Genomic DNA, 9,139 nt, shown 5'->3' on the forward strand with positions numbered 1-9,139 from the left:
ACTTATTCAAGCATTCGATAAATTAATAGAAAATTTATATATGCAGTAAATAAATCTTCTATACATACAATACGTTATCCATATTTTCATTCAATATTCAACACACAATAGATAATTAACTTCAGCAACAATGAATTAAAAATTATTAGCGTCAATAAACTTGTTAACAAATAAAATACAAATGAGCAAATCTCAATGGAATACAAGTTTGAAGCTCTAATACGAGTATTAATGCAACAGATATAAAACAGACAAGCCAGAAACAAATAATACATAAAATATTTCAGTGATATTATGGAACCACAATTTAACAAATTAATGTCAAAATTTACTAATTTTTGCTCGCTGTTAATTTAATTATATATTTATGAGATACGCGTTAAAATTTTTTTATTTATATTTTAATAATTATTTATAAATAAAAGAAACTATTTTTACGTATATGTAATTAAAAACAAAAAACTTTATTTTCTTCTTTAATGTTGTTATACCGTTTTTTGTTAAGTTTGATGATCCAAATGCACTCTAGACTATACAGAAAATAAATAAAGGCTTTATATTCAAATTTCTTCAATTTTTAGAAAGTCGTCTAAGGTATGTGTAGCCTAGTATTGATACGTTATCTCTTTCAGTTTTTAAATTAACATTGCCTTTTTATAATATTGTTTGATTAACTCTTATTTCCTAAAAGAAAATTCATTTGGGCAATTAGTATCAAAACATAAAACACAAGCCATGTTGATAATATAGGCATTGACTTTAGTGTCTCAGCTCATGTCGAAATCAAACTTGATAATACTTACTGCATTTTCATATAATACCATTATATTATATTTTAAACTTACTTTAACTTTGATTTGATTTATAAACTCTTAACTAATCAAAAAATGTTAGGAATTGCTATAACTTCCAGTCTTATTGAAATACGTGATTACGTGTATTTTTTAATGCTTTGAATGATTTTTTCTAAATATAACTAAGTCCATTATTAGAGAAGTTTAAATATAACCGAATGCAATATAACACCAAAATCCAAAACCTAATTTAATTCACCAAGTATTCGACGGCTTGAACATGTCTATTTAACTTGAAAGTAAAGTGAGACAATCCCGAAAAAGATATCGAAGATATGCATTATTGGAAAAAAAGAGGAAACAAATGTAGTTTGAAAACGTGAAAAACGACCTTTAAGTTATGAAACGTGAATAAATACCGTGGACTCTGGATATTTTTGTCTGGGAAAAGATAGTATAAAAACTAAGCGTCACAGAGTGCACAGAATTATCATCTTATTTTTCGTAAGAATCTCAGTATCGTTTTGAAAACGCATATGAACAATATATACTCAGCAAAGTTTATAGTTTTATAAACTCAAACATATTTCGAAAGCTTAGAGACAGAAGGAAATAACATATAAACAAACATATTTTCAAACAATTAAGACTTTATCCTTATATATCAGCTTTGAACTCAAGAAAAACTACATATAGGTAGAACGTATTCTGGATAAACGTATAAAAATGTTGTTAATTTATTACGATTAAAACATAATGCATAATATTTTAAATAAAACTTAAAAAAAAAATTATATATTTAGAAGTAATCTTGTAATATTCAATAGTTAGCACTTGTATGTATGTATGTATATTTATTTTTATTTTAAATTTCATTTTTACAGTATGATTAGTGAAGCTTAAATAAATATATAAATAAATATAATTAAAATAACGAATGTGACACATGTCGTCCGTAGACTTATAGTATAATAGTAGTATTATAAATAGTTGTATAGTAGTGATTATAAGAATAAACTAGTATACACTCGTTATAAATAATAGATGAGCTATAAAATATATATTAATTATTATATTCTGATATTAAATAAGATCGATATGCTATACAATTTTTTAAATATTCTGCTTCTTTTACCCATTCTACCTCAGAACCGTTTAAAATATTTATAATGTTTTCATAAGATAGAATAGCTTTACTAAAGTAAGCTAATCGAAACTCTTGTAGAATAGGACAACGGCCAAGAAAATGTACAATATCTTCAGTCGCATCTAAATTACACATACTACAGAGCGCAGATCTATATACATCAAATCTGTTTCCGTTTATCTGTATCGTGCTATGTTACTTCTTGCTTTGAGTATCCAGGTGATATTTGTATTATGTGTTATAGTTAGCACTTTTATAGTCTGAAAAATTTTGGCATATTGATAAAAATCTCAAATTTATGTTATTATGCATTTTCTTACAATCGATTTCATTTGTTTCTGTTTTCATAAATATTAACATTTATATAAAACAAATAATATAATTTTATTAATCAGGTGCAGTATAGATACACAACGAATTTTTATTTTTTAATTTAATTTTTGTAAATTATTTTTTTTTTTTGATATTTTTTTTTTAAATGAACTTTACGTATTATTTAAGAAAAAAATTGTTTATATGAGTTTATTTACACCATTTATACAGCAGTGTAATAATTGATTCCATATTTGTAGCTCATTAGAGCACATTATGAAATATATGGATAGATATTTTAAAAAAACACCAAAAGAAAAAAATGCGTAAGTAGAGGTGTTGGCAGCACTTCAGGTTAATGAGAAATAAATTATGGCTTGTAAAAATCATTAAACGAATTCATTTAACATTTATGGTAAAAATTAAAAGCCAGCAGCGTATAAATTAAATAGATTATTGTCATTACTAAAATTGTTTATATTTTTTCAGTAAATTTTTGAATATATATTTGTACAATTATATTACAATGATAAGTGGACCAAACCATCAATGTTTAAACTAAGTAACAAATAGTATCCATCAAATGTCAAAATTTTAATTGCAGCATTTTGATAGTAACTATTAAAATCAAATTTGGTAAATATCTTGTTAATGTAAAATGTTGATCACACCTTAGTGGTTATATATCAAGCGTTAGAGACATTCATCCACGTATACTATGTGTAATAAGCGTAATTTACTGTGGCTTAAGCAACGAACTGCAACAGCAACTCATAATTGCAAAGAATTATTCGCATAAACATTTACATAAAATTGCAGTTTGTTACGCCACAAGGCAACATTTCATTTTTAAACATTCTTTAATCGCTAAACTAAAAAAAAAGTATACTTAAGTTTCTATAATATATTAGTAGTTATTACTATATTGACACACTTCTACTTTAACATTGAGATAAAAAATATAGCCACAACTTTCTTTAATATTCCAGTATTAAAAAGATTTTTCAATAAAATTTGCATTGTTGTTTTAGGGAGCTAATAGGAGCTTAACTTGCATTAAATAGTACTTAAGTTTTGCTTTACAAGTCATATTAAATTATTATTTCAGGTTTCATTAATTAATTAAATATGCTAATCACATATTAAATAAACCTGTCTTAGTGAGAAATTCATTAATCTTAAGCTGACTTATGAATTATAACTTCTTTCTATTCCATCAATATAATTATTTATATTGTGTAAGAAATATTTTCATTTATATAAATATGCTTTAGATTTAGTTGCAATATTTTTTTTTAGCGATACTGATAAAATTATTTAAATAATGAATAAAATTTTCATGAAGCAATCTCTACACATTTAAAACTTCACATTGTATTCTTATATAGAATTTATTGGTTAGTCCGAATTAAAATTAAAAATCTAGAAACCCAGGTGTTTGACAAAACTATAAGATTTTATCGAAATGTCGTACAACTCTGAATGAGAATAAGGTATATTTTTTGGTTTATCTAAACTCAGTTCAATTTCATAGCGACATTATTTACAACTGTAGACAAAATGATTTGAACAAAAGTGGTACACGACTAACTACAAAATTTTTTTAGTCTATATGGTATACAAGTATTAATCTTAGTATCAGTCTTAACTGGCTATTTGGACATAATATTTTAAATCGACTGGTCTTGAGAGACATTCATTTTAAATCACATATATGATATGATCCGTCCATAAATTCATATACCCAAAGCTTTTTGCTCTTTAGTAATAAATAAGTGCCAATATGGTGCTGTTTAATATATATGGTTAGGCATGCTGACCGAATAGATGACCCATAATGTTACACATCTATTCGATAGCGATCCAGTATTCACCACAATTGAAACTGTACCAGAAATGTATATAATATTATTTGAAAATAAGAGTATTTCATCATATGAAGTAATAGCGCTAAACTTTTGAATTGAAAAATATATTTTTTTCATTTAATTATGCGGTTTATATAGTGGCTTAAATGCATTTAATCTAGTTTTCATGTGTTAACAAATGACGTCAATTTGATAACATTTCACCATAAACTTCAGGTTTTCTAATGATACATACGATTTCTTGATGATGTTTAATGCATTTTATATATAACATATTAGTTTTTTTTTTCATTTAATGTTGATTAGTTAAAGAAATTGACCTAATTTTTTTTTTTTTTCAACTTTTTTGTAGGTAGACCTTACTATAAAACGTAATGTTGAAGCTGTTTGCCGTATTTAAAAGTGATTGATGTATAAATGCAATTTCGTAAAACAAAAAGTAATAATAAATCAAAAACTATGACATTTTCATTAATAGTTGACTTTAAAACAATTTCTAATTAAAGAAAAACAATTTTTAATTAAAATAAAAATTTTATCAAAATAGGTTTTATACAAGTGAATTTTTGGGTTGTTTAATCGTCTGAGAGAACACATTCTTTTCTAGTACTTCTTCCTCTTTAAACATTTTTTCTTCTTCTTTAGACTTTGACGCATCGAATATATTAGGAACCCTCTCCGTCGGATGACTTGCAAGTGATAGTGAGGAAATTATCAAATTCAAACATTTTTCAATTTTTAACCAAGCCCAGAATTCGTCTGACCATACAGATGTTTCGGTAACCGCCTATCATCTTTTGGAAATATTTGTTGATTTTATTGTTCGTGCATATTTTTAGAACTATATGTTCCAGGAATTTAATCCTGTGGAATTTTAAATAAGATAATAATAATTTTAAATTATTATTATTAGATTGTAAAATGTATATTTTATAATAATATGTTGTGCTCAGAAGTTTTTCCAGTTAACCAATGTAATATATTTAAAAATGTAAATTTTATTATTTTCAAAGAATTATGTCTTCTAGTTCTATATAAACACGCAACTACACATGACGGTTTTGCTTACTGTTGTGTATTTTTTAATGCTTTTTTAAAAATGAAATTTTAAGTTCATTATTGGAGAAATTAAAGTATAACCGAATTCAATATAACACCAAAATCCAGAACCTAATTTAATTCACAAAGTAATCGATGGCTTGAACATGTCCACAGAAAGCAAAGTGAGATAATCTCGAAAAAGATATCAAAGAAGTACATGATTGGAAAAAATAGAGAGGACTAATAATATTTAAACTAAAAGTGAATGTTCAACAGCTTCAGTTTCACTATAGCTAACTTTGTTTTATGCAAAATTAGCGAACATTAACATCAACAATTAAACTTGTTAAAGTTTTTGGCCTGGTTGGTAAAGAAAAGTGGTAATGAAGACATTTAATATTAATAATATCTTTCTAATTTTATTGTCATTTTGACAATATAACTTTGCAATAAATTAATATGATTTGCATGCCTTAAAAAGTTGTTATTTTTTACTAGTTTATGGTTAAACATTTTAATTAATTATAGTAGGAAAAATTCAATAAATACACGAAATCAATGCGTTTTCGCAGCAGGCGGCATTAATCATACAAGTTTGTGTTTTCACATGATTGTGTTTAAGATTTGCGAATTGTTAACTCCTAACTTAGTAAGTGGCAATTGCTTCCATTGATATCGGAGTTACGCCGCCCGAAAACGATGTTGCATGCAATGCAAAATCCATTACACCGCAGCAAAGTTGATATTAATTTGGCGCGAAAGCAATAAAAAACTATTAATAATTGACTTCAATAGAGAAGTTGCTAGACGACAACCGCGTTGCGCAAATCGCCTCAATTGATAATAAAATAATTTAAATGCGTTAAAAGATAAAAATCAAATTTGAATTATGTTGTAGAAAAATGAAAATTCTTTTAGGCGTTAATATTAAAAAAGAAACATATTTGTACATATAAAAATAACTACGAAAAACTACAAAAATGTTGCCAAAGTTGTTTATCGCATAATAAAGAAAACTGTAACCCAAAGTCATTTTGAGTGAAATTAAGTTGTTTAAATTAATTTTCTATTGACAGTATGTTAATAAAAAAAGAAAATCCTTTCTCTTGTTAATAGCTGGAAAACTGTTCGGAACACTTGAATTTTGATAAATGTGCGTTTTTACTGATCATTATCAATATTTAATCGGTCTTAGTTAATCAGACAAAAATGTATTGAAATACATTTTTATAAGTGTATTGAAAAATTATATTAATGAATTATTCATTATATTAATAGTTTAAGGTTAGGTTAGGTTATACCGGTGCTCCCTAGTGGATCCACTTAGGCCTATTGGCCCATTGTAATACCGTATATATAGGATGAAACCTCAGGGTTTAAAACCAACTAGAACCTTTTGCGAAGCATAAAATGCTATTTAAAGTCAAATCCTGTAACTAGTCCAGGTCCTCAAGGAAGGAGGCTCCTATAGTACTAAGTCGCCGCTGTGCATGAGCTGGGCAAAAACACAATAGATGAGAGGCGCTGTCATCGTCTTTCCCACAGCTACGACAGATTTGATTGAAACGAAGACCTAATCTTCTAGCATTGTTCCCTAGTTTACAGTGTCCTGTAGTCAACCCTACCAGAAGACCAATGTCTCTGCATGACATCTCAATTAGAGTTTTTGATATCCATTTATCGGAAAGTGGCCAGCTTGCATACAGATGTCTGCATATCGTTAAGTATTCCCATCTTTTGGGCTTACAAAACTGGCAAAAGAAGTACTTAAAAGTCTCATTCAGCTATGAATTTTAAAACACAAAATAATGGCCAGCCCACAGTTGAATGGAAATTAGTATCAACTTCCTTTGAGTTCTTTTGAAGTTTTGTTATTTCTCCCATCTTTTTCCTATCTTCAGATAACTCATCTTATCTACTGATCACTACTGCTATTAGTAAATTGTTGTGTTTTACAGTCTTAAATATTTATGCTACTTCCTGAATCACTCAAGTGGAGTTTATGTCCCTTACTAATTTTTTCTTAGTAAAATTGTGTGTGCAACATTGGAGACAATAGCGATTTCTGTGCAAGTAGAGATCTTATATACAAAAATCCAGGCTTAAGTACGAAATACTTTAAAAAGATGAACAAATGAAACAAATAGTGAAATAGCAGTCATAATATGAAATATATACAATTATAAAAAAGTACTTATTAATTTGAACCTCTTTTGTTCTCCCATGCAATTGCCATATAATGGGAAACAATTGCTATATCATGGGACAACGATTGCCATACCATGGGACAACATAGAATCGACATTATACAATCGACAACATACGTATGTCGACCCTTAAACGGCTTCTTCCAACTATTATCAAAGCTTTTGGTAAAACGAAGAAAAAATAATAACAATTTTTTCTTTTGTTCTTATGCAATACATTCCAGAAAGTTTTTATTCTCTCCAGAAGTTATTTTCCATTAAGTTTGTATAGAAATATATATTAGTTATAAATGACACTTATACAAAATCATTGCAGCAAAATATTTGTTTCCTTAATTAAATTTACAGCATACGAGCTAAAATGTGTTGTATTCGAAGCATCTCATATTCAGATAAGAACACACCAATTTGAGGCATGTTTAATAACAACACATCTCATTGAGTCCCATTTACATTAGGATATGATCATGTATGTGAATTTGCCATGTTGATCACCATCATCTTTTTCATTGTGCTACAATTATAATATAATGGCAAACAAAATAAACTCTTTCATAATAAAAATATAATAAGAAATTTTTGTCATGATTCTCTCAAAGTAATTTACTTTATATATGTGCATAATTTTATATCATTAAATCAAATAATCGGCTTTGGATTATTTTGTTCTGTTTTTACAACAAAATTCGTGACTTGTTTTAACTTCCTGACAGCGTCTTTCATGTTAACTGGGTTATAAAGAAGTTACTGCTGGAAATGTATCTCAGCTTAAGATCGAAAAAAAATGTTAAGATACAGTTAATCTTGATGATATGAAATTGATACTGTAAACAATTTTCAATATGTGAGGAAAGTTGTAATTAAGCATAGGGCGTGCCTGAAGATAATCTACGCATGCGTACTGTAAAAATGTCTTAAGAGAACTCATGCTGTGTGCTCATAAAGTGGGAATTAAGTTTATAATGCGTGAAAATGAATTAAATTTAAAATTAAAAAAGCGTTGTACACATCATTTGCTTTTGAACATTTAAAAAAAGTATATATATAAATTTCGTAATTAATTAACTTTTTAAAAACTACTCACTGTATATAAAAATGTTACAAAAAATAAAGTCAAATGTCTTAAAAGGTGCATTTTACGTATTAAAAAACGAAAAACAGTAAAGATACAACTTTTTATGTATGCAAACTGCAGCTTTAGTGGATTTTAAGATTTATTAATTTAATTAAAGAAGAAATGTTAAAGTTTATTGCGTTGTAAACCACATAAATTGCAATAAAAGAAAAAGCATTGTTTTGTGAATGATTTTTTACAAAATTTCTTCAAAATTTTTATTGCATTTTTAACATGAATTTTTAAATTAATGATTTGGTTGTTAAAAAAAGTATATAAAGGCGTTAAATTCAATTTAAACTGCAATCTTTTGTTTACAAGTGCACTTTTCTATAGCTTAGTTAAGGTATCCATAATAGACTACAATAAATGCATGCTTTCTTTTACTTAATTTTAAAAATCAATATTGAATTCTCTTTCGTTAAAATTTGGTTTGTTTGCTGCTGAATACACTTTTATTTCTGTTGAAATACTTTAATACACAATATGAAAATATTTAGTAAAAGATAAATAATTGTAGAGAGAAATGAAGCAATTAGCAGTAGCACTTATAACTGTTTTGTTTATATTTTCCAAGATATTGCTATTTATTTTTCATTTTTTTATGCTTTTGTTAATTTGTTCATTCATTCATTCATTCAATAGCAATTTGAAGT

General features: G+C 26.7%; 1 long non-coding RNA gene across 1 annotated transcript; it reads left to right on the forward strand.

Moving 5' to 3' along the window:
- Positions 1 to 3,673: 3,673 nt before the first annotated feature.
- On the forward strand, positions 3,674 to 4,960 carry LOC119666550. The gene is made up of 3 exons (XR_005251413.1): positions 3,674 to 3,746; positions 4,474 to 4,560; positions 4,767 to 4,960. It is a non-coding gene; the product is annotated as an uncharacterized LOC119666550 (long non-coding RNA).
- Positions 4,961 to 9,139: the final 4,179 nt, after the last annotated feature.

Source organism: Teleopsis dalmanni, chromosome 1 (genome assembly GCF_002237135.1).
Source record: "Teleopsis dalmanni isolate 2A chromosome 1, ASM223713v2, whole genome shotgun sequence".
Lineage (NCBI taxonomy): Eukaryota > Metazoa > Arthropoda > Insecta > Diptera > Diopsidae > Teleopsis > Teleopsis dalmanni.